This window comes from Schistocerca americana, chromosome 3 (genome assembly GCF_021461395.2).
Source record: "Schistocerca americana isolate TAMUIC-IGC-003095 chromosome 3, iqSchAmer2.1, whole genome shotgun sequence".
Taxonomy (NCBI): Eukaryota; Metazoa; Arthropoda; class Insecta; order Orthoptera; family Acrididae; genus Schistocerca; species Schistocerca americana.
This window is the reverse complement of record NC_060121.1, coordinates 977,655,747-977,683,308: the sequence shown is the minus strand read 5'-3', so window position 1 is coordinate 977,683,308 and position 27,562 is coordinate 977,655,747. Positions and strand designations below refer to the sequence as shown.

At 44.5% G+C, this 27,562-nt stretch overlaps 1 protein-coding gene and 1 pseudogene across 1 annotated transcript in view; both read left to right on the top strand.

Moving 5' to 3' along the window:
- Positions 1–27,562, top strand: part of LOC124605342 (protein FAM135A) — a 600,028-nt gene that overhangs the window by 121,043 nt on the left and 451,423 nt on the right. The gene's annotated exons all lie outside the window — the stretch shown is intronic.
- LOC124608762 lies at positions 8,510–8,627 on the top strand (annotated as a pseudogene).

The window sequence follows — 27,562 nt, the reverse complement described above, 5'->3', positions numbered from 1 at the left end:
CATCGACGCGCAGGTCGCCGAAGTGGCGTCAACTCGAAAGACCTGCACCAGGCGAACGGTCTACCCGAAGGCAGGCCCTAGCCACACGACATTTCATTTCATATCTCATCCTGTGCCGTTTTCTACGAAGTCGAGAAAATTGAGCATCGAACGTATTTGCCAGATTAACGCCATGACATATACAGGGAAGGCACTCTGCAAGCTACAGTGCTTGCAAGATGAATTTGTTAGGTAATGATTCAGTGCACGGAAGATAGGTTTTGCAAAACTTGACTAACATTTATGTCTTTCTCTTAAAGCTTGTTTTCTGAGTAACCCAAAGTTAAGCCGAAAGAGAATCATTCCATTTACGTAAATGCTGGAAGTGGTTGTAGGAGTATAACAGGACAATGAATAATTTCTTATGTTCCCAGGTCTGTATTACTGTACATTTGTTGAACAGTAATTTACGATAAAAGAAAATTGCAGATTTTAATCTGTGTAACTTGCATTTGATCCACTCAGCAGTAGAGCCGAGTGGTACTTAAAACACCGAGGAGGTAATTTGGTGCCCGAAATTCGGATAATACAGAAGTTATATATAAACCAGAAAATTGGAAAGTTCTCTATATGTGGCGTGCAGTTTCCCCCGTGTGTAATTTGATGGCGAGCTCTGTCCACCCATTTCTCCGCCGCACATCAGGAATTTCCTGGAAGTCGGTAATTACCTTTCCAGAGTTATTTCGCCGAGTTGTTGGATCTGCCCACGCACCTGTTAGCAGCTGGCGAGGTGGATAAGTTTTCATCACGTTGCTCGTTGCTGCACCACGTCAGCTCCCATGATATTTTACACACATTTCTACGCCGTGTGCACTTCACTAACAGCTCAGAACACGTGCTTGCATATCTCATTAAGAAGTGTTATTACTTGCTCATAACTTAACGATGAATGACAGTTTGCCAGTATCTGGATCTTTCGATTGACTTTCGCAAAGGTTTCAATATTCAACAGATAAAGCTTTCAATATTCGGTAGACAGACCACTCGGTCTGCGTGCGTCATACAATTTACTCGGCAGTTACACGAGATTGCTATGAATAACAGAATGGTGAATTTCTTGATTTACAGACGGGTCGTTTGCAGATATATGAAACATCTACATCTACAGCTGTGTGTCAGTGGTGTGTGGTGGAGGGTACTTTCTGGTACTCTATCACCTATCTCCCTATTTTATTGGCAAAAGGCACGTGGGAAGAATGGCTGTCGGTCTAGCTCGGTATTAGTTGTAATTTATCGGATATTCTCGTTGTTGTCATTACGCGAGACATAAAAGGGAGTAAGTAATATGTTGTCAGACACTTTCCAGAACGTACTGTGTCGGAATTTCAGTAACAAACCTCGCCGTGATGCACAAGGCGTCTGTTGCAGCGTTCGGTACCGGAGTTCTCTGTGACGCTCTCGCGCCGACTAAACGATCCTGCGACGAAACGGTCCGTTCTTTCTAGGATCTCCTCTGCTTCTGTTAATTCAAGCCGGTGAGAGTCCCAGACTGAAGAGCAATACCTAAGAATCGATTTACAAGTGTTTTGTGAGCCACTTGTTTCGTAGACGAATTAAAACTGCTTCTGACTTTTTCCCATGAATCTCAGCCTGCCATTTGCTTTCCCCCCCAACTTGGTTTATGTCGTCATTTCAGTTCAGGTCATTCTGGATTGTTACTCCTAGTGTTTTGTGGCAGTTGCTGTTTATCACCAAATTTGTAATCGAACAATAATGGATCTCGTCGCCTATTTATACGCAGTATGTCACATTTGTTTACGTTCAGGGTTACCTACCAGTCCCTGCACTAATCTTACATGCACTGCAGATCTTCTGGATTTTGTCAGTCTTCCTAAAGACAACAACATCGTCTGTGAATAGCGTCATGGATCTATCGACTTTTTTTTTAATGAAACACTAATTTTGAATTGAAAAGTAAAAAATTTCATTCAAATGCTCTCTATGCATTTTGATCACCTTTCTGGCAACTTGTGGACACCACGCGAATAGAAATGTTCGTCTTTTGAAGCAAAACAATCAGACACCCAATTTTCGACTTCCTCGAAGGAATCAAAGTGTTGCTCAGCCAATGCGTGTCCCATTGATGAAAACAAATGGTAGTCGGAAGGGGCCAAGTCTGGTAAATACGGCGGGTGGGGTAGCAGCTCCCAGCCAAGTGTTTTGATTGTATCCTGAACCAGTTTTGCTTTGTGTGCAGGTGCATTGTCGTGTAAAAAAATTACTTTGCCATGTCTTCTGGCCCATTCAGGTCTTTTTTCGATCAATGCATAGTTAAAATTGATCATTTGTTGTTTGTAGCGATTTGTATTCACAGTTTCACCGTGTTTTAGGAGCTCATGATACACTACACGTTTCTGATCCCACTGAACACAGAGCATTGTCTTCTTGCCGAATCGATCTGGTTTTGCAGTCGATGTTGATGGTTGTCGCAGATTAACCCATGAGTTTTCCCGTTTAGGATTCTTAAAATCTATTTTTCATCGCCAGTAACAATTAGATGCAAAATTGATTTTCTTTCATGTCTTTAAAGCAAAATTTGACAACCGGTTTATCGGTTTTCCATCTGTCTTTCATTCAATTCATGTGGCACCCATTTTCCACGCTTTTGGATCTTTCCCTTACCTTTCAAACGGTCAGAAATTGTTTGTTGTGCAACATTTAGCATTGCTGCCATTTGCTTCTGACTCAAAGTATCATCTTCATCCAATATTGCTTCCAATTCGGCGTCTTCGAACTTTTTTGGTGGTCTTCCACGTTCTTCATTTCTTACATCAAAATCATTATTTCTGAACCGTTGAAACCATCTTTTGCATGTTGCTTCTGATAGAGCAAGATCACCATATGCCTCGACAAGCATTCGATGCGACTCTGCAGCACTTTTTTTCAAATGAAAACAAAAAATTAATGCTTTCCGCAAATCATCACTTTCTGCTACAGAATTCGACATTATTAACACGATGAAAACATATGATGATGTTTGTTCCATGACTTGATGTACACTAAATATCTTTGACTGATGTCATACCAACCAAACAAAAAAAATTAAGGCTCGTTTACAACAAATGTTCCCTATCGACACATTTGTATCTTAACGCTCATTTCCTACCGGTACACCTGGTATAGCACTCTCTTGGGGTACTCCTGTAATTACACCAGTCGTCTCGTGCAGAGCAACACGTTGAGTTCTATGTACTAGAATATAATTGCACCAGTGGTGTATTCTGATTTTTCATTTGGAAAATAATGCGTTTCGAAGACCTGTTCGGAATATTTGTCGTGTATTATATCCATTAAAAATGATAAGGTATAGTGCTTGTGCCCAAAAAGCTTTTTTAAGAAGTCGTTTGTGGCTGCGCATTGAACGTCGAAGGGTAAACGGCCCCGAAAAGCCAGGAAGGTACATGGAATGTACAATATGGTACTGTGTACACATCTCGGTTCCGGATATAATTTTCTAACTTTGTTGTAATACTCTTTCGTTTCCCTGTAAATGTGACATCCGTGGGCGCGTTCTTATCCGACGTGTTGATCTACAGTCACATCGAAAGTGCACTGCAAAAGTTTCTCAACATTGTTTCCGCATAATTGATGTATCTGTGGCACTATAGAAATGGCCAAGCTAAGCAGTGGACGTCATGATAGAGGATCTAGGTTAAAAAGAAAGCATACTGAACACAGAAGTGTTTTAGTCAGATAGGTCCTACGTAGGAGAAGCATAACGGATGACCTCAGTGCCTTGGATTTCTGGATTTGACTGTAGAGGAATGATTGTTCGCTACCAGCGTCGACACCGCGGCGGTACGGCGCCCCGCCCTGGCGTGGGTGGAATTCCGTCGAGGCGTCGAGACTGTTAGGCTTTCGTCCTTAATTGTATAACAGCGCAGCAACCGCAAATGTACCGCTTGTGTGTAGAGCAAATGTATCTAGTGTAGTGACAGCACGCGGAACAATGGGGAAAATGCTAAACACACCGGGTCAAGAAAAATAAAACTTCCTTATGCAGAGTGGGTGCCAGCAAAAGCTTAACATGCGTCAAGTGGACAGTGTCAGTGAAAACAGTGAGACACGAACAAGAGGCCTGACAGCTTTATAACCTGCTTCCCCCTCCCTCAGGAAGTGTGATTGACGTGTGGGAGATGTTGTAGACTGCACCATAGGGATGCGCTTCGACCGCTGTAGCTTCGTCGTTCGCTGCGCCGGGTGCTCTATCAGAGACTCACAAACTTGATGTAGACGAAAATCATCAGATGCTTTTAATCCACTTACTTTCTTGTGAGAGGTTTAGCGACCATCATGCATGATACCCAACCGCTGACATAACCCTACCTTGCACGATCTGTCGCAGATAGCAAGAAACCGCTACTGCCCTTACTACCCAAACCTGACACTGTCGCATAGGTTTGTTTTTTTTTCCCCTTGGCACTTTTTCTCCCCTCTACCCTTAAAACCGCTCTTCTTTCAAGCTTGACTCTGTCTAGCTTTTATGGCCACTTCTACCACCCAGATGCGCCCGTATTAATGGCTAACCCTACCCAGACGTACGTATAACATCGCAGTTCCTCGCTCGTAATCAGGAATAACTTAAGGGATTGCAAGCTGCACAAGCAATTGAATATCTTCTCCCATGGAGAGTTTATGTACATTCGTATGAACTGTTTCCCAAAAGACAGTGCCCCATTTATGAATTGTTTAATCTTTACCTTAAGAAAATCGCTGATTAACCAGAAGATCGTCAAAACAACACTACAGAATAAATTAATTTATTAGTTATATTCCTTATTACTCCCCCCCCCCCCCCCCTTCGTAAATAATCTAAAAGAATTCGTTTTCTTGCCACGAGGTGGAGTTATGATCTCAGGACGGGTCGTGAGTCGTGCTAGGGTAGCTCAGTTGGTAGAGCACTTGCCCGCGAAAGGCAAAGGTCCCGAGTTCGAGTCTCGGTCCGGCACACAGTTTTAATGTGCCAAGAAGCTTCAGCTTCTGTGAAGTTAGGAAGGTAGGAGACGAGGTACTGGCGGAAGTGAAGCTGTGAGGACGGGTCTTGAGTCCTACTTGGGCAGTTCAGTTGGTAGAGCACTTGCCCGCGAAAGGCAAAGGTCCCGAGTTCGAGTCTCGGTCCGGCACACAGTTTTAATGTGCCAAGAAGCTTCAGCTTCTGTGAAGTTTGGAAGGTAGGAGACGAGGTACTGGCGGAAGTGAAGCTGTGAGGACGGGTCTTGAGTCCTACTTGGGCAGTTCAGTTGGTAGAGCACTTGCCCGCGAAAGGCAAAGATCCCGAGTTCGAGTCTCGGTCCGGCACACAGTTTTAATGTGCCAAGAAGCTTCAGCTTCTGTGAAGTTTGGAAGGTAGGAGACGAGGTACTGGCGGAAGTGAAGCTGTGAGGACGGGTCTTGAGTCCTACTTGGGCAGTTCAGTTGGTAGAGCACTTGCCCGCGAAAGGCAAAGGTCCCGAGTTCGAGTCTCGGTCCGGCACACAGTTTTAATGTGCCAAGAAGCTTCAGCTTCTGTGAAGTTTGGAAGGTAGGAGACGAGGTACTGGCGGAAGTGAAGCTGTGAGGACGGGTCTTGAGTCCTACTTGGGCAGTTCAGTTGGTAGAGCACTTGCCCGCGAAAGGCAAAGGTCCCGAGTTCGAGTCTCGGTCCGGCACACAGTTTTAATGTGCCAAGAAGCTTCAGCTTCTGTGAAGTTTGGAAGGTAGGAGACGAGGTACTGGCGGAAGTGAAGCTGTGAGGACGGGTCTTGAGTCCTACTTGGGCAGTTCAGTTGGTAGAGCACTTGCCCGCGAAAGGCAAAGGTCCCGAGTTCGAGTCTCGGTCCGGCACACAGTTTTAATGTGCCAAGAAGCTTCAGCTTCTGTGAAGTTTGGAAGGTAGGAGACGAGGTACTGGCGGAAGTGAAGCTGTGAGGACGGGTCTTGAGTCCTACTTGGGCAGTTCAATTGGTAGAGCACTTGCCCGCGAAAGGCAAAGGTCCCGAGTTCGAGTCTCGGTCCGGCACACAGTTTTAATCTGTTACGAAGTTTCTTATAAGCGCACACACCGCTCCAGAGTGAAAATTTCATTCTGGAATCAATATTCCATTTTGAAGGTCACGCACGTAAGTGGTGTAAATGTGGTACCTGGTGTCTCCCTTGCACGAAAGAGTTCACCTCATTCCAACCATAGCTCTGATAATTCTAATAGACGCACCACGCTTTTAACAGACACTCTCGTGGACCAGCGCCCTGAGGAAACGGTATGTGCAGCCTTAGGTGTAAAGGTTTATCTGATCTACTCGTATGCGTGGTGGTGGTGATGACGATGACGAAGAACCAAACCGTCGGGTAACGTGAACCCCGTTCTCGGACGTCATCCTTGCCACGTGTTCCCAAAATATAAACTATGGTCCGACAGAGGACACATGATTTATCAGTCTGAGTCGTGCATGGTCGTGGTCTGTCTGTCTGGCAGCAGCTTCTGCACTTTTTAAGCAAACAGTCTGAGCCGCTCCAGAGGACATAACAAGACGACACCAGCCTGCCGCTTGGAATAACGTCGGCTGGGCAAGGGAACGTTTAGCAGAACACCTCTACCTGTTGATTAGAAGCACGTACAGGGGATAGGCAAAATAATGTGAACACCTGTACTCACTTGGGAGTGGTTATCAATAAGGGGTTGGACCCCCATTTGCCCGTAACACAGCTGCGATTCTTCTTGGAATACTGGCGTATAATGATTCTATGGTCCCCAGTGGAATGTTACGCCACTCTTCGATCAGAACCTCTTCTAACTCCTGTAGTGGCGAGGGAGGCGGAAATCTGCTCCGGAGTCTGCGCTCCAATACTGCCCACAAGGATTAGACAATGTTCCAAGTCCGCTGGCCAGGGAAGACGCTGCAGTTCAGTTGCATGTTCCCCACACCACGATTGTACTGTTCTGGCTGTGTGAATGGGTGGCCGGCCGCGGTGGTTTCGCGGTTCTAGGCGCGCAGTCCGGAACCGTGCGACTGCTACGGTCGCAGGTTCGAATCCTGCCTCGGGCATGGATGTGTGTGATGTCCTTAGGTTAGTTAGGTTTAAGTAGTTCTAAGTTCTAGGGGACTGATGACCACAGCTGCTACGTCCCATAGTGCTCAGAGCCATTTGAACCATTTTTTTTTTTTTTTTTTTTTTTTTTTGTGAATGGGTGCATTATCGTCCAGAAATATGGCATCATTGTTGGGAACAACATTTGAATCATGCGTGCACCTGATCACCTAAAATGCTGACATAATCTATGGCGGTAACACGGCATTTGAGAGTAAGGATGGAACCAGCGGATTACCATGATGTGGCTGCCCACATCATCACACTTCCACCTCCATGCCTAACCGTCGGAATCAAGCAATTAGGACTGTAGGCTTCTTTTGGCGCTCTCCAGACGTAAACCCGGCCCGATGATGGAAATAACGAAAACGTTGACTCGCCGGACCATGTGACGTGTTTTTGCACTGATCAGCCGTCCAGAATTTATGCTCCTGACACCATGTTTTACGCTTCTTTGCGTTGCTTGTCGTCACTAATGATTTCGGTATAGCAGCTCGTCATTGAATATTCGCTTTATGGAATTCTCGGCGGACAATGTCATTAGATACGGGGTGTCGAAGATGGCTGTCGAGCTCCGCAGTCACTTTAGCTGCCGTAGTCACGTTTTTTTTTGCTACAGTTCGTGTTAGCGTGCGAAGACCTTTCACTTTGTTTTGATTTGCGCCCACTATCACATTTACACGGTGATGTCTTTCCATGTTTTGTGTAGGCTGTCATGAGTGACGGAACAGTTGTTCTTAAAACACTCAGTAAGTTGGCTGTCTTTGTTACTGCTCTATTCCTCTTTGGAGCTGTGTTAGGTCTTTCATTGCACGTCGACCTCGCCCTCTGAATGCAAGTACGACGTGACGTGTGCACTACTCGTAAACAACCTGCACTGATGCCTAGTTCGTACTGAACACGCACAGCGCAGCGTGACATGTGCCTTACCTACATCCTGTTGAACGCATTCCTGACGCCGTCGAACCGCATTTGTGCTTCCCAGACCGAGGTCTGTGATTTGCGGAGGGCGGTCGCGGATCATGGTGGCTCCCCAGCTGCCTCGGTGTCTCCTGAATTCGATGCAACGACTGGCCGACGCAGTCAGGACAAAACCGCATGCTACGTGCTACTAGGTAGGTGTCTAGTTGAACTGATCATCACTGTACATCGTATCAGCTCGAGACAAAGAGAGGTCTGTTTATGTAGCTTCGTGGTCAAGAGACGTTATATTCTGACAAAAAATGCTATTACCAATTTGTAGATTTCCTGTTTTAGTAAGATTCCAACGACATCCTGGTCGCTACGTACAGAATTGGACAAGAGTGTAGGAAATAAATTGGGCTAACATTTTGCAAGGCTATTTTTTTCTGTTTGTATCAATTAGCGACCACAATATTTTACACCAGGTAATTAATCAGGGTCTGCCAACGGCCTTGCCGCAGTGGTAACACCGGTTCCCGTCAGATCACCGAAGTTAAGCGCTGTCGGGCTGGGCTAGCACTTGGATGGGTGATAATCCGGTCTGCCGGGCGCTGTTGGCAACAGGGGTGCACTCTGCCCTTGTGAGGCAAACTGAGGAGCTACTTGACTGAGAAGTAGCGGCTCCGGCCTCGCAAACTGACAAAGGGCCGGGAGAGCGGTGTGCTGACCACATGCCCCTCCATATCCGCATCCAGTGAGACCTATAGGCTGAGGTTGAGATGGCGGTCGGTCGGTACCTTCGGCCCTTCATGGCCTGTGCGGTAGGCCTTTAGTTTTAGTTTAGTTTTTAATTAATTTCGGTCTACAATAACCATCAATACCTGAGAACAAACAACTTGTGAATCACATGGAGCCAAAATATGGTAGAGTCAGAAATTAATAAACCCAAAGGCGTCGTCGTTTTGTGTGAAATTGCTTGGTCTGAATAGTTTGTATGTGGTACTTAATTTTTACATTACTACCAGACTGCACCATGTTTACATATTTTGGCTCAAAGTCATCGAAAAAAAGTCTGTATTCAGGTCTTCAGGATAGTGATCAGAGGCCGAAATTAATTACCTGGTGTAAAATACCGTGGTCCGCAATTGGTATAAGTATAAACCAACCTTTCTTGGATCACCGCGAGTGTTGCTACTCGCCACTCCTGTTGTAAGTAACACTCCAGCCTTCACGTGATCTCGTCGAGAAAAGCAGCTAAACGTCCCGAATGGTATTTGAATTTATCACGCACTTCAGAACGGAAAATTGAAGGTCGTCAGAAGTTTACAGGAAACCCGTGTACGCGAATATACTTGCACAAAATCGTTGAAGAGAAGAGTAATCAAAATCATTGGTTGACTGGACAAAAGGAAATGCGAGACACAGTACGTAATCACAAACAACTGACTTGTTAAAGGGTTTTGAGGAACCACGATGTACACGTAGTACTGAAGTCAACAAAAACGGTCCATAAACAAACACGAATTCCGCTAGAGAAGCGTTAACACACAGTTACAGGAAAGCAAGAGCTCTTTTCCTTTAGAGAGTACAAACGATTTAGCAGTAACAGGCCGACACCGTTCTACCAGGGAAAGCAAAGACGGCGCAGGTCTACCCATCACTAAGCAAGTTAATTTAGCGACGTCGCACAAATCAAAATAGAAGAGATCGACCTGGCGATGTTTGGCAGCGTTTGGATGGCGCCACGATGTAATAGTCTCTTAGCGATTTCTTTAACTAGTTTAGCTGTTACACGTAAGATTCTGTGCGTGTGTCTCTGTTAACTGATTAAATGCCATTATGAAACTTGGTGGCAGATTAAAACTGTGTGCAGGACCGAGTCCAGGACTCGGCACTAATGCGTTTCGCGAACTCTTGCTTGGGTAGCTCAGCTGGCAGGGCACTTGTCCGAGAAAGGCGAACGTCCGCAGTCTCAAGAGGCTCGGTCCGGCACGCAGTTTCAATCTACCAGGTCGTTTCATATCACCGCACACTCCGCTGCAGAGAGAATATTTATTGCCTACCTGCAATTATGTATCTGCGTAGCGATTCTTATCAATTTATCAATGCGTCTTTAGTGGCCTGAAGTAGTAGCGTATTTTCACTGAGATGCAGCACGTTCAGCTTATTATTCGACAAAACGTGTCGTAGACTCAGCTGCATCGTGAACTAACCTCGTCTCGTGAGTAAGTAAGTACAGCCACTTTCCACTTCAAACTGGTGCTAGTTTTTAGCTCGCAGTGCATGTAAAATTATGGCTTGTTGTTAACGTCCTTAAATTTGATGACGTGCAGGAGAAAGGAGTGACAGTGGCATAGGAAGAGGGGAGGGAATATGCAAGCAAATGTTGATGTCAAGGAAGACTGTGATAGGCAGTTGGTAGACGATAAGAGGAGTGGGATTAAAGTAACTACCCCAAAGACGAAGAAGCAACGTGCACGCAATAAATATCTCATTCGCACAGTGGACAAATGTATTGTTAAGAATCAATCTCGGCGACATTAGGAACAACAGAAGGGTATACAGTCTGTGAAAACTCCAGTTTTCGTCGCACAGAACTGCTCTTCGAGGATAGCAACGAAACTCTGACGTTTGATTTTAAAAGGTCACAGAATTAACAAGTCATTACATGTGCGAACGAGATGAGGACAATTTCAAAAAGGACAGACGTAATAATCCAGTTTGTACGAAAAAATGGAGCATCATAGCCAAAGCGGCTAGTGATTTATTCAGAGGATATGCAGATTCATATTGTAAATGATTCACTAGGAATAAATATTATCACACTTGTAAAGTGCGAATATTTAACAGAGTGTGCTCGTCGGTTCTTAATTACGGTGCTGCGGGTACACGTAAAGTGTGTGACAGCGCTTCGCTTTGTCGGACAGCACGCAAGTACTGCACTGCTTCGCTTCCCTGTTGCTGTGGCCTGAACGGGACGGTGTTGCCACCGTAGAGTAGTCCTCAGTTGCTTTGCCGAATGGTAAATAAACTGCATTCAGCAATATAAAACACTTACCGCAGCTCACGAACCGCATAAGCGCTTCACCATGTAACTGTATTACATTGTCTGCAGTGTTGTCGTTTATAGACTGTATTGATGTTCTTGTTATAGACTGTAATGTGTGATATCTAAGATTTTGAGTAGTTATTTAGTGTTAGAGGCGGAACAGCTCAGCTCAATACCGTTTCTTCCAAATCCACCAGAAACAAACGCGAAATAATTTTATTTAAAAAAAAGCGGATAAGTGTCACTAGAAGCCTTCCTAAGAGACAATTTCCATTCCTTCCGAACTGACTATGCAAATGCAGACGAGATGTGGCTCAAATTCAAAGATATAGTAGCAACAGCAATTGAGAGATTCATACCTCATAAATTGGTAAGAGATGGAACTGATCCCCCATGGTACACAAAACAGGTTCGAACGCTGTTGCAGAGGCAACGGAAAAAGCGTGCGAAGTTCAGAAGAACGCGAAATACCGAAGATTGGCTAAAATTTACAGACGCGCGAAATTTGGCACGGACTTCAATGCGAGATGCCTTTAATAGGTTCCACAACGAAACATTGTCTCCAAAATTTGGTAGAAAATCCGAAGACATTCTGGTCGTATGTAAAGAACACAAGCGGCAAGACGCAGTCAATACCTTCGCTGCGCAGTGCCGATGGTACTGTTACCGAAGACTGTGCCGCTAAAGCAGAGTTATTGAACGCAGTTTTCCGAAATTCCTTCGCCAGGGAAGACGAATGGAATATTCCAGAATTTGAAACTCGAACAGCTGCAAGCATGAGTTTCTTAGAAGTAGATACCTTAGGGGTTGCGAAGCAACTCAATCGCTTGATACGAGCAAGTCTTCAGGTCCAGATTGTATACCGATTAGGTTCCTTTCAGATTACGCTGATACAATAGCTCCCTACTTAGCAATCACATACAACCGCTCGCTGACCGATAGATCTGTACATACAGATTGGAAAATGGCGCAGGTCGCACCAGTGTTTAAGAAGGGTAGTAGGAGTAATCCATAGAACTACAGACTTATATCATTGACGTCGGTTTGCAGTAGGGTTTTGGAGCATATACTGTATTCCAACATTATGAATCACCTCGAATGGAACGATCTATGGATACGTAATCAGCATGGTTTCAGGAAACATCGTTCTTGTGCAACGCAGCTAGCTCTTTATTCGCACGAAGTAATGGCCGCTATCGACAGGGGATCTCAAGTTGATTCCGTATTTCTAGATTTCCGGAAAGCTTTTGACACAGTTCCTCACAAGCGACTTCTAATCAAGCTGCGGGCCTATGGGGCATCGTCTCAGTTGTGCGACTGGATTCGTCATTTCCTGTCAGGAAGGTCGCAGTTCGTAGTAATAGACGGCAAATCATCGAGTAAAACTGAAGTGATATCAGGTGTTCCCCAGGGAAGCGTCCTGGGACCTCTGCTGTTCCTGATCTATATAAATGACCGGGGTGACAATCTGAGCAGTTCTCTTTGATTGTTCGCAGATGATGCTGTAATTTACCGTCTAGAAAGGTCATCCGAAGACCAGTATCAGTTGCAAAGCGGTTTAGAAAAGATTGCTGTATGGTGTGGCAGGTGGCAGTTGACGCTAAATAACGAAAAGTGTGAAGTGATCCAAACGAGTTCCAAAAGAAATATTTTGTTGAGCGCAACCTACATAGTAGGAATGATCACCAAAATAAAATAAGAGAAATCAGAGCTCGAACAGAAAGATTTAGGAGTTCGTTTTTCTCGCGCGCTGTTCGGGAGTGGAATGGTAGAGAGATAGTATGATTGTGGTTCGATGAACCCTCTGCCAAGCACTTAAATGTGAATTGCAGAGTAGTCATGTAGATGTAGATGTAGACAGAAGCTTCAACAACGGAAAATCACGAACACATTGTAGTGCAAGACCAATATACGCTGTTCAAGTAATGTAACATATATTAAGCTAGAAAGTGTCAGGTCAGCTGTTTATAGTTTCTACGGCTGATGATGTAAGTTAAAAAGTTCTGCATACGATCGGAAATGAACCATTAAACATTTTTCAGTAAACTGAGGCGAAACGCGTATTGCAGAACGTGAATTGCGTAATTTAGTTGCACAGAGACGTAACGTCAGAATCAGTAATATGATATTGCGAGCAGCAGAGATTCGAGAGGCCAACTAAACAACTCAGCTATTGTTGCTGTAGCCTTTGGAAATACCGTACTGTTCTAAGAATTTGAGGAGCTGTATGTATACACATGTAACCTCCCCCTCACTTATCGACCTTATTAACAGTGAAAAATTAAACCGCGTGTACCTAATGGAAATTTGGGAAAAGCAATCGTCACCGAAGGCAATCTGTCGGTAAAGAGGAAGGAAAGGGTTACATCTAAATGAAAGGAAAAATGCAGATGAAACTGGTGGAAATTAATTTTCAAAAGGGGTACAGTTAATAAAGAAAGTAAATGTACGGTCGTTACGTTAACAGTTAACTGGCGTTAATTAGATATTTGAGGTTTGGGGAAAATTACGGTCGCCAGCCCTATGGACCAACTACTATAATAACTCAAAGTGAAAGATTAATGCACATATAATTAGCACTAAAAGCGTGGCAACTGAAAGTTGACACGTGTTGTGTGAAAACTGAATGTTTGTCAGAAGTAATAAATTTCGTTACACTCTGACTTAATTTAGCAGAAGAATTAATAAAACCAGAAAATTGAAAGTTAATTTAGTGACTGAAATTAATAGTGAGCTTTGTTTCTGAAGCACTACGAAATTCAGTATAATAAGGTTAGTCTTGGACTACCTCAACAATCATTTCAAAAGCTACTTGAATCTACGCAATTTAGAAATAAGAAATTTAACTTTGAACCTGAATTGAAAGATTCTGAACAATTAACAATAGTAAAATTTAGTACCTACCAAGCTGAACTGCAGTCACAGGTAAGCTAAAATACGGTAACAAAACTCGCACTCTTAATTTGTGCTTGTGTAATCTAAATATTGTAGCCAGCTATGAATACCTTAACTGAACTTTGAAGTGAAAGCAGTGAAATGGAATGATATTACTTTAATGCTGGCGTATGAATTTCAACGACACTCTGGTTCATTCCAGAAAAGGAAGGGATCCTGCTAGGTAATGCGATTGGGACAATGAGCAACAAAGGTTCATGCTAAGTTGCTGTAATTTAGTGATGCAACAGTTTGAAAAGCTGAGGTCTGCCATACAGTTCTGAAACTTTACGTGCTTCCAGTCTTCCTTGTTGATTGATTGAAGGTTTGAAGCCGTCGATCGAGGAGGTGGCGACAGTCACTCATTGTCGGCCGTCGCTGTTGCAGAAGCTGGATATTGGCGAAACGGGTGTCGGTGTGCGCCAGCTAATGCTTCCGGTCCGCGACACCGTGTCAGAAACTATCATAGCAAGTCGAGCGCAATTACATGCTGCCCAATCCCGAAAGCGCAGCAACTCACGGGAGCGTCACACAACACACCTGCTCCACTGCACCACCCCAGCCAGACTGCCCCCGCCCGCGCTACACGCGGTAGAGTTCACTACCAAAGATCCTAAACACTTTGGTTCTCCATAGACCTATCGATGTAGTCGTTCGATAGCATAGTTTTCCCTAGGTAAGACCCAGTGTAAAAATACAAATAGTATTTACAAAACAAACCAATTATACACCGACATGCAGAAGGTGACATATACACAGATTTACCAAAGTCTTTATTTGCAAGTTCTGCTATATGATCGGTACGGTAAGCAATTATGTCTCTGTCTACAAAACCTTCAAGGCCAGGCAAGTTAGGAACTCCAGTACCACCTCGTACAATAGCTACTGTAAGCCAACCATTACCATGTGTAAAAGAATCGTTAATGTCAATGCTAAAATTAAGTCTGCATCCACAGAACACACATGGTGCATCGACAAGTGCAGTGGCGGCAGTATTCTTCACAGTATTCTTCTTCTTGTCTGCAGCTGATATTGTGAATTCGATGTTCTCAATTGTTTTGTAAATTGTCTGCTTAGAACGACGACCCCGCCTGGCAACGCTGACCTTGGCTTACGCAACGTGGCGGCGCGCCAGCAGCGGACGGGAGCACTCCAGTACGGCTAGTGCTCCCGTCCGGGATAACGCGCTGCTGGCAGTGTGAAAATATTCCAAGTCCAAGCCACCGCATGATACATAAGCGAGCGATCGCCGCGCAGCGGCTCATTCGCGCTGCTGCTGCCGCACACGCAACTGCATTGAACGCCGCCACGATGCCTTACAGAAGACTACGTCGTCGTTCTAAGCAGACAATTTACAAAACAATTGAGAACATCGAATTCACAACATCAGCTGCAGACAAGAAGAAGAATACTGCCGCCACTGCACTTGTCGATGCACCATGTGTGTTCTGTGGATGCAGACTTAATTTTAGCATTGACATTAACGATTCTTTTACACATGGTAATGGTTGGCTTACAGTAGCTATTGTACGAGGTGGTACTGGAGTTCCTAACGTGCCTGGCCTTGAAAGTTTTGTAGACAGATGTCCTGATTTTGTTACCTAAAGACTTGACATTTCTGTGTCTTTGTATATTTTAATTGTTTTACTATATATATATATATATATATATATATATATATATAATTATGTGCGATTGGACCCATACGGATCACGCAAAGCTTTTCCGATTCAATTTTTTAATTCTCCAAACTTCTCTCATTCTTTCCCCATGAATTCTCTTTCTTTCCTCTGTCCATTTTGTCCCCTGTCTCTTGCAAACTTCATTCTCGGGTTGTACTTTCCAACTATTGATTTTTTGCCTGTATACATTTCTGTTTATAACTTCTGAAGAATTTATTTGTGCATTTGCTAGATCTGTTTTGGTTTCTTGTATCCAGGGTATGGTTTTCAATTTTTCAATGTATATTAAAATTTTGTGGGAGAGTCTGGGTGTTGGGAGTCTGTGGATATGACCGTAAAATTTTAGTCTTCTTTTCCGGATGTCTGCGGCGAGGTTAGATAATTTTTCTGCAGTTTTCCGAGACTGTAACCTGTATCGATCTTCCGTTCTTTTTGGGCCAAGAATCTATCTGATAATTTTGCGTTCCTCTTTCAGGATGCCTTCCAGGTCGCCTTTTCTATGGAGTGTGAGTGTTTCGCTGGCATATAGTGCTTCGGGCTTGATTACTGTATTGTAGTGTCGTATTTTTGAGTGAATGGAGAGAGACTTTTTATTGTAGATGTTGTGGGTTTTCCAGTATGCACTTTTCAGGTTTTGCAGTCAAACTTTTTGTGCAGTTTTCTCTCCCCCTGTGGGTTCTAGGACCTCGCCTAAGTATTTAAAGAATGGAACTCTCTCAATTTGTCCATATTTTGTAGTCAGTTTTTGAGTTTCAAATTTTGAATATATATAGTAAAACAATTAAAATATACAAAGAGACAGAAATGTCATGTCTTTAGGTAACAAAATCAGGAAAAAAATTTATCGTACTATAGATGGAAATAGGAGGATATGCATTTCCGGCGTTACACACAGAATACTTTGCCCGAGTTCACGGCCTGCGACACAGAACCCATACGTCACGTTCTGAAGCGTAAATTTGCGTGTCTCTAGATGTCGCACCCTGCCTTCTGCCTTCTCGCCTGGCGCCCCTACGCTGTAGGCTTGCTTTTGAGGGGGGAGGGAGGGGGGAGTCTACAGGGGCGGTCGTGACTCTTGAGTGCTCACGCACGCTGCGGTTCTGTTTGCATGTGCGAGGCGAGGCGCCACTCTCGGCTGCTCGTGCACGTGACTTCCGTGCTCATTGCGGTCCTCAGCTGCGCGTCCCAGCTGAAGGGGGAGAGCCCCCTCTCGGCCCAGCACGGTGCTCCAGAGTGTGAGCACGTGGCGCAGCGGTTGGTTTGCTACCTCCGTGGTCTGCCTGCTGCCGTTTATAGTGACGTATATAAAAACTGTTGTGTGCCGATACCCAGAGACGAGGAAGGATTTTGAAAATTAATTGAACCGATTGAATAGTCTCTTGGAAAGAGGTTGTAAGAACAATATCAGCAATAGTCAGTCAGGAGTAACGGATGTGTTCCTTCGAAGCTTTTCGAGTGGATCGAATATTCCATCATTTTTCGGGAGTGTATCAGGGATACTATTAAATCCTGTTCCGATATTTCGGCTGAAATCTTGTAGTCACTCTGTAAGGTGCCTCTTGCGTGAGGAAGAAATTTTTACCAGTTTCAATAAATTATTGTCTCTTATTGATGTATTCACGATAGTTAGGAAGTGCTGTAGTCCGTAGCCGGCCACGAGTCTGAGAGCATTTCCCACGCTGGCTGGCTGGCTGGCTGGCTAGGTGACGAAGCGACCACATGTCGCGTGTAGTGCGGTGGAGCTCGGCGCTGGACCGTAGCAACAAGCGTCAGCCTGGGAAATATACGTCACGGGAAGTACCGCCATCTTGGCGCCAAAGTCACCGATTCTGTTTATTTATATTTAATAATAGAAGTCATTTATGACAACATGGATACTAGGAGGAGCCTCTGGATGTTTAAAACTGTTTATCGTAATTTTGCCTCGTTAAAATTCACACCCGTTCATTAACAAATGCATATCTTAGTATGTACGAACTTGATCGGAAATCCACGGACTGTGATGAAACTAGTAAGAGATACGGACTGCGCGGCAAAGTCGGCAATCGGCGTTAAGAGCTCTTCCTGTCTTGTTCGATGGTAGCCACGCTCTCGGTTATGAGTAGTTTGTGACACGAGTGTTTCATTATTGATCTAATAGGAATAAAAGTGATAGTACGGCATTCTGAATGTTAATTTCGAGTAAATAGATACCCCAAAGTTGATCGAGAGCATTTTCAGATAATTAGCTTCCCCCGACAGACATCCAATGCGACAATGAAGAATCTGCACGGGACGACATTTACGAGAGCTGCGCCGCGCACAGGTAGGAGGAAATCGGACGACACGACCCACCGAGGCGGATCAAGGAAGGTCCGAGTTATACACTCGCAAATTCCGGGTGGAAATGCTGACCAGTTGTACTGTACGTCACATATACCATCCTCTACGGACTCGCGGCTAAGCTGAGTAATAACAGTATCAGTTTAGAAGCGAGGGGAACTTGCAACTCTTTAAGATAAGTCCGCTGCAAGATTTTGAAAGCACTTTACACTGTGGAGCAAACGCGCAAGTGTTATATCTGTCTTATATCTATAGTGTTAAATGTGGTTACCGTTCCCAACACCTTGGATACACGTTACAAGCAAAATCAACTGCTACCAAACCCAGCAAAAACTCGGACATAGGCATTTCATCTTCTAAACAGGCCAACCAAAAGGAGTAAACTGGAGCGTAATAGAACTATCCTATCTGTCTGGGAGTTCCCTTCGACAGAACCCTGTCTCTCAAATCACACTGTCATGACATCAGACAATAAGTCAGTCCCCACACGTAACAAACGCAAGCCAGCACGACATGGGGCGCGCACACCACTTGAAAGCTGCACACGGCCACTCTCTTGTTAAGCTGTCCGGCGACAGGTTACGCGAACCTCGGTCTGGTTTCAAACGAGATGAGCAGGAATCTGCCTTGCCGCACCATGACAACCTGCCTACGTGCCACTCCCGAGACACATACTACAGTGTGTTCATATGAAATCATCCCGATTACACTACTGGCCATTAAAATTGATACACCAAGAAGAAATGCAGATGATAAACGGGTATTCATTGGACAAATATATTACACTGCAACGCATGTGATTACATTTTCACGCAATTTGGGTGCAGAGATCCTGAGAAATCAGTATCCAGAACAACCACCTCTGGCCGTAATAACGGCTTTGATACGCTTGGGCATTGAGTCAAACAGAGCTTGGATGGCGTGTACAGGTACAGCTGCCCATGCAGCTTCAACACGAAACCACAGTTCATCAAGAGTAGCGACTGGCGTATCGTGACGAGCCAGTTGGTCGGCCGCCATTGACCAGAAGTTTTCAGTTGGTGAGAGATCTCGAGAATGTGCTGGCCAGGGCAGCAGTCGAACATTTTCTGTATCCAGAAAGGCCCGTACAGGACCTGCGACATGTGGTCGTGCATTATCCTGGTGAAATGTAGGGTTTCGCAGGGATCGAATGAAGGGTAGACCCACGGGTCGTAACACATGTGAAATGTAACGTCCACTGTTCAAAGTGCCGTCAATGCGAACAAGAGGTGACATAGACGTGTAACTAATGGCACCCCATACCATCACACCGGGTGTTACGCCAGTATGGCGATGACGAATACACGATTCCAATGTGCGTTCACCGCGATGTCTCCAAACACTGATGCGACCATCATGATGCTGTAAACAGAACCGGGATTCATCCGAAAAAATTACGTTTTGCCATTGTGCACCCGGATTCCTCGTCGAGTACGCCATCGCAGGCGCTCCTGTGTGTGATGCAGCGTCAAGGGTAACCGCAGCCATGGTCTCAGAGCTGATAGTCCGTGCTGCTGCAAACGTCGTCAAACTGCAAGACAACAACCATCTGCACGAACAAACGTCCCCATCTGTTTACTCAGGGATCGAGACGTGGCTGCACGATCCGTTACAGCCATACGGATAAGATGCCTGTCATCTCGACTGCTAGTGGTACGAGGCCGTTGGGATCCAGCACGGCGTTCCGTATTACCCCCCTGAACCCACCGATTCCATATTCTGCTTAGAGTCATTGGATCTCGAACAACTCGAGCAGCATTGTCGCCATACGATAAACCGCAATCGCAATAGGCTACAATCCGACCTTTATCAAAGTCGGAAACGTGATGGAACGCATTTCTCCTCCTTACGCGAGGCATCACAACAACGTTTCAACAGGCAACGCCGGTCAACTGATGTTTGTGTATGAGAAATCGGTTGGAAACTTTCCTCATGTGAGCACGTTTTAGGTGTCGCCACCGGCGCCAACCTTGTGTGAATGCTGTGAAAAGCTAATCATTTGCATATCACAGCATCTTCTTCCTGTCGGTTAAATTTCGCGTCTGTTGCACGTCATCTTCGTTGTGCAGCAATTTTAATGGCCAGTAGTGTAAAAAAGAAAAAAACGGCGAAGCATATATATACTTGGGGTTTGCAGCATCATCTAAAGCAACGGAAAAGTCTTGATTATTTCTGGTAATTATGAAAAATCCACCCATCTCAAGAGTGTCCAATGCGTGGTATGGTATGCGGAAATGAAATCACCCATTGCTGTCCAAAGGAATGCGACGTGAATTTTAGAGGGAGCCACCAGACGTTAAGACGTTTACGGCTCGATATGACGAATTCCTTGTCACTGGAAGTGTGTAACAGAGAGTTACGTTCTGCCAGAAAATGAACATCTGATGAAATGATAGAGGACATAGAAGACCTTCTTAGAAAAAAAGAAAATGCCATCAAAACCAGTTCGCCGAATATCACGGCAGCTAAACTTCTGCGCTCAACAGTTCACAATGTGCTGCACAAACGATTTACCTTCTACGTTTACAAATTTCATATTGTACAAGCATTACAGCGAAAAGACTTGCAGCCTCTTCACCAACACGATGTTGAGATGTTGAATCAGATCGGGCAAAACACTGACTGGCAAATGTCCTTTTATCTGGCAAAACAGCGTTAATCGCCATAACATTCGCATCTGAGGTTCGGAAAATCCTCACAGTTTTCAGGGACATGCCAGACAGCGAAAAGGAGATGGTGTGGTGTGCGCTGACGAAAGATATCGTATTTGTACCATTTTTCTTCATCGAGCGAACATTAATAGGAACCGCGTATCTGGACAAGCCTGGGCAATTTGCTGACCCTCAGCTTCTTCCCCTTCACCCACATTTGATCTCCCAGCAGAATGGTTGACCAACGCACTGGAGTTGAAATGGTCGTGATTTAGTGCACCGAATATGTCTACAGCGGTGGATAGGACATGATAGACGGAATCAGATGGGGAGTAGCGAATCGCAGGCACAATTTAACACCAAAAGAGGCATTCCGTCCAGCTGATCGCAATCTGCGTTATTGTGGCGAAATCCAAACTGCAGCACACATCCCACAATTCGTCGTACGTCCGATTTATCCAACTAGTGAGCTAATAGCGGGAAAACAAACGAATGCAACGTAGTCTGACATTGGGTTGATAATTTCGAGCTTATTTTATTAAGAACACGTTTTAGACCGTTTGTTAACTGTATGATTCATACCTTACTTTTCTATCTACAGGGTTCAACCGAAGTCCACCGGAAAAGTAGCGCAGGTTGCGCAGGATAATTTTCTGAGTAATTTGATACAAGCGACTCATGGTCTGAGGCGACTGGTCAGATTCCATCCGCTCCCCTGCAACACAAAACCCCATGTTCACTACGAGGTGGGAGTCCACCAGTCCTTTCGGTTTTTCCTTGAGATACCTGCAAGTTTGGCTTTTGTATTCTTTACTTTTGACCTGCCGCATGTGTTTAGGGCTATTTATATTTCAACTGTGTTCTGCGTAGGTCAGGCCTCCTAGTTCCAGGGTTCCGATGAATCTTACCACCTGATACCCTGATTAGTCTGTTACGATTGCCTCTCTCCTATAGAATTTAAGAGCAGTCTGTTGGTATCGTATGAGGAGAGGTGGAACTCCGGTAATTTCAGCGAGTTATGCTGATTGGAATCCCGTGGTCATTACAGAGTAATAATGTAATTTTGATCCTTTCTATTTGTTCCCATAGCTATTTTTGTTTCTGTGAAAATATCGTCAAACAGTGAAGTACTTGAACAGCTTCCTAAATGGTGTCGGTGGAATTCTTAACTGGAACAGCCCGATATATCCGAAGAGTGGTCGCAGTAGATTTGTAACGAAGGAAACGTGCACAAAAAGGGCGATATGTACCTGATTATTTAAAAGACCGACAAAAGTGGGGTAACAACTGCCTCATTCTGCCTTCCTCAGCACTTTTAAAAATTTTCCCAACCGGCAAGCGAACATATTCGCGCTCTTTTTAACACGCGTCTCACCTCAGACTCCCACAACATGCCCTCCGTGTAACTCACCCACTCACCCACCATATTGTGCGGAAGACGAAACAAAGACTGCACTTTGTTGGCAGAACACTTAGAAGATGTGACAAACCCACTAAAGAGACAGCCTACATTACACTTGTCCATTCTTTGCTGGAATATTGCTGCACGGTGTGGGATCCCTACCAGGTAGGATTGATGGAGGGCATCGAAAAGGTGCAAAGAAGGGCAGCCCGTTTCCTGTTATCGCGCAATAGGGGTGAGAGTGTCACTGATAAGATACGCGAGTTGGGGTGGTAGTCACTGAAACAAAGGCGGTTTTCTTTGTGGCGAGACCTATTTATGAAATTTCAATCACCAACTTTCTCTTCAAAATGCGAAAATATTTTGTTGACACCAGCCTACATAGAGAGAAATGATCATCATAATAAAATAAGAGAAATCAGAGCTTGAACGGAAAGATTTAGGTGTTCCTTTTTTCCACGCGCCATTCAAGAGTGGAATGGTAGAGAAGTAGTATGAAAATGGTTTGATGAACCCTCTGCCAGGCACTTAAGTGTGAATTGCAGAGTAACCATGTAGATGTAGATCTATGGTTGTACGTCGCTCATACCCATCCATTCCAGTTTCCCTTTCTCACTCACTCATTCAGCCCAACTCATTCTCATTATATCTTTCTGCTTCTCCGTCATTGACTCTTGTCAAAGCCACAGTCCCCTACGTTCTGTCCGGCCGGTGTGGCCGTGCGTTTCTAGGCGCTTCAGTCTGGAACCGCGTGACCGCTACGGTCGCAGGTTCGAATCCTGCCTCGGGCATGGGTATCTGTGATGACCTTAGGTTAGTTAGGTTTAAGTAGTTCTAAGTTCTAGGGGACTGATGACCTCCGAAGTTAAGTCCCATAGTGCTCAGAGCCATTTGAACCATTTGAGCCTACGTTCTGCCCTGCTATTTCTACAGTCTCCTCTCATTGTCACGTTTCGCTCTCGCTCTCTCTTACTGCGAATCTCTCATTCATCCCTTCCTACTGTTGCTGCCTCTTCTGTCACTCTCTGTCTTTCTCGCTGTCATTATCATACACTCGGTCTCTCGTGCCACTAGCTCTCTCGCATTTCCACTTTCTCTTCCACTGGCCCTATCTCCTTCACTCGTTTCCTAGCACTGTTCTGTCACTGTCAACTATGTTCCACTGTCAATGTGACCCTCTCTTTCTCTCACACTGCCATTGTCTCATTGTCGCTCATTTTATAACACAACCAGCGTCTAATATATTCCAGTATTTATTACTTTTCCTCTCTCTTCGCCACAGTCACTGTATTATTCTCTCACCATAACAAAGCGCTATTATGGTCGCATGACAAAATTTTTGGGAAAAATTGTAAAGATACTGGGAACGCAGATCGAGACAAGTGTTACCCAACTTTTCAGTCAGCCTTTTAAATAAACAGAAACATATTCGCATTTTTTTCTCATAGAGAGCACTTTTCAGCTGGTTTCCGCCTTTTCCCTGTTGCAGCTGATCATTTAACTCGTACTAAAAAAATTTTTGTTCCGTATAGTTTTGATAGTTCAGAAAATGAAATAATGTAAAACTGATTTTACACCTAAGACCTAATTTTACGTAATTTTTGCGTATACTTCAATGCTACAACGTGGGGTCTCCATGTGATAATGAAAGATACTTCACAGCATATTTCTCCGTGCTATGTCACTTTATAAACTACGTTTTCGCATGACAACAGATTTTTTACGTACGCGCGTAAAATCCGTTACGTATACAAATAGGGTAACTTTCAACGTCTGTATGTTAGAAACGGGTAAAGATATCAAGAAAATTTTCAAGGTTGTTAGAGCCCGGGACTTCGGAACAAATCGTAAGAATTTCAGTCATTTGCTGTGCATAGGCGTCTTGGAATCCGGAACTCGGTTTTGGTACCCAAGAACTATGTTACTGGGGGGGGGGGGGGTTCTCGATAACGGCTGGGTTTTGGTCAGCTGGTGACGGCGAAAGTATAATAAAAAAATGTTTTAGTGGAATTTTCCGAGGAACCGCACATGAAAAAATGGTGCCTCTGAGTCAGATGAAACCCACTGCAAACCACATCAAATGCAAAAAGAAGCAACCAACTGGTCCATTTGGTTAGGCAGGAGGAAGTGTGTTGTATTCATGCTTGATCGTGTACTATAGGATAGTAACACTAAGACGATCCTCCTGTTGGGTATGCAGATTGTAAGGGTGATGCATAAAGTAGTTCTGAAAGCGGTACTGATATTCAAGATAATAAAAGCGGGTTGAAAGCTCTGAGTTATCTGGGGAAGTTAACCTTGCATTACTGAGCAACTGTTTCACCTGGTATCCAGTCTAGTGTACCAAATTGCCAACCAGTCTAACATTAATTATAATCTTTTAATAGTCATCTTACGGCAACCCGGTGATGTATACATAAAAAAATAATTTAAATAAAAAGAAATAAATCATTTTATATTTGGACATTTATTTTAACATTGATCATTGTTCTGTTAAAATTTCAGTATATTAAACTTGAGTCATAACTAAGCTGGTGCGTTATTTAGGACTGTGAAAATGTGAGTTTGCAATCTGACGGAACACATCAAATAGGGAGCCAAGATTGGGAGACTACATACAACACTGCATTCATAAAATAACACACGAAGAACGTTGAAACATATGCAAGAGGAAATTAACCACAACCAACCGATTCAATTTTCACCCAAAGAAGTTACGTTCGTAGCGCAATCCTGTCCGTCATGTAATTATCACACACTGGTGTACAAAATACATACTAACTCTCTGTGAAATCTTCTCGAAAAGAATAGTTGAGGGCTACTTTGATGATTACACCACATGCTTCACGTGGTCAACTTGGTTTACACAGAGAGTGTAACTCCACAATAATTTTGATAATTAAAATAAATTAGATCGAAAAGCAATTTACGAAGGAAAAACCTCGAACTGGTTACTATCGTCTTATTATTAACCTGATGGGTCAAACAATTGTATAAGCACGTGGTACTGGTCTCACAAGTACACCCCACGTGGGTTGAACATAAAGAAAAGTTGGTATATTGAAAAATATTGTCAAGACGAGACGTTATAATCTCATGCACATTCGCATTTAAGATTGATGATCTTACAGTTACGGATCATCCACATGTGGTTCGACTTTACTCACAAAATAGCGACAAAGTAACTACTGGAAGATATTCTGAACTTACACTCGAAATACACTGCGTTGCAATTTAAGATAACATTAGATATTTTAGAGCTAAACCCGAAATAAAGGTGATTAAATTTTCAGTTAGGCTGAACTTAAGAAATCCATTGTCCTACGGACTTAGCAGACACGCACTTAGCCGGAGATCTAACCACTTCAGACGCTCGCCGTGGACAGACTGCCGTGGTCCCTTCCTGAGGGTGGCTCACAAATGCAAACGGAAGTGGCCAGAGGGGCAGCTTCCTATACCAACATGGCATGGGACGGACAGGACCATACTAAGAACAGAAACCTCTCTGCTTTTAGAAAGCGTAGCTACTTGTTCCGACGTTGGTCCTACTGTTCTCTAGCAGACAGGCTTGTCTGCTACCCTCAAGCATGCAACTAGAAATACATTTGCTCATTCATCCTCTCACACAGAAGGGAAGGGGGATGACAGTATCTTATCATATACATTATATAAAAGAAAGCGGATGTAGGTTCCGTATGAGGCTGTGTGACATGAATTACTTTTAAACTGTGTTTTAAAGTGTAGTAGTGTGACAGATCGTTCTTGTTTATGTGTAAACGTAACACATTCCACTACTCAGTCTCCTCCCAGATAGTCAGAAACGCCACAGTAAATTTAGAAGTGGAATGTATGCCGTAAATGACAACAGATTTAAGAAATTAACATGAAAGGAATCCAACAGAGACCTTTCAAGATGGTCCCTAGCCCAATGGCTATGCAAAACACTTGACCGTGCCTTTTTATCACCAACAGAACCCACTGTGCGAGCGGAGGAAAATCTCGTTCTCATGCGCGGCGTTTTTAAATACATTAGGTATATTCGCAAAAACAAGAGTCTATGGTTCAAATCCCGATAGGGCACACACTTCCAGTCTATCGAAAATGTTCAACCCGGCGATTGCTGCACTAGTGTCTGTGCCTCGCTGTACGGCGCTGTGCATTGTGAGCTCTCAGAAACGGCGGGGTTGTGTGGCAGCCGCGCATATTGCCGCGCGGCGTATCGAACACGTGGATGATGTAGGAGCGGCTGTGGTGGCTGTCCCCCGGGGCGGCGAGCCTCATCTGCCGTGTCCCCCGCCCCCCCCCCCCCCCCCAGGCCACCGTCAACCTTCCAGCGTCCGCAGGGAGCGCCGGCCGCGCCCCATTCATAGCGAGTTCTTTCACACGATGAAATTGCTTCGCGGCTCCGCCATGGGCGCTGAGGGCCCGCGATAAAAAAAAAAAAAGGGAAACACTACGCCTCCCGCGGCCACAAGCTTCGCCAGCGTATCCCATCTCCAGGAATAGCTTCTTATTCGCGTCCTCTTTTGCCGCCAAGTTCTGCTTACCTTCTAGCTACTGCCCCACTTCATGGGGATAGAATCTGTAACTACGTTTATTGTCAATTTGACCCTTCGTCAAGTAAGAGGTGATGAGCCGAAACTTTTCATCCCGAATAAATTTTCATCTACATCCATACTCCTGACGGTGTGTGGCGGAGGGTACCCTGAGTACCTCTATCGGTTCTCCCTTCTATTCCACTCTCGTATTGTTCGTGGAAAGAAGGATTGACGGTATGCCTCTGTGTGGGCTCTAATCTCTCTGATTTTATCCTCATGGTCTCTTCGCGAGATATACGTAGCAGGGAGCAATATACTGCTTGACTCTTCGGTGAAGGTATGTTCTCGAAACTTCAACAAAAGCCCGTACCGAGCTACTGAGCGTCTCTCCTGCAGAGTCTTCCACTGGAGTTTATCTATCATCTCCGTAACGCTTTCGCGATTACTAAATGATACTGTAACGAAGCGCTCTGCTCTCCGTTGGATCTTCTCTCTCTCTCCTATCAACCCTATCTGGTACGGATCCCACACTGCTGAGCAGTATTCAAAGCAGTGGGCGAACAAGTGTACTGTAACCTACTTGCTTTGTTTTCGGACTGCATTTCCTTAGGATTCTTCCAATGAACCTCAGTCTGGCATCTGCTTTACCGATAATCAACTTTATATGATCATTCCATTTTAAATCAGTCATAATGCGTACTCCCAGATAATTTATGGACTTAACTGCTTCCAGTTGCTGACCTGCTATTTTATAGCTAAATGATAAGGGATCTAGGTTTCTATGTATGCGCACCACATTACACTTTTCTACATTGAGATTGAATTGCCATTCCCTGCACCATGCGTCAATTCGCTACAGATCCTCCTGCATTTCAGTACAATTTTCCATTGTTAGTACCTCTCGATACACCACAGCATCGTCTACAAAAAGCCTCAGTGAACTTACGATGTCATTT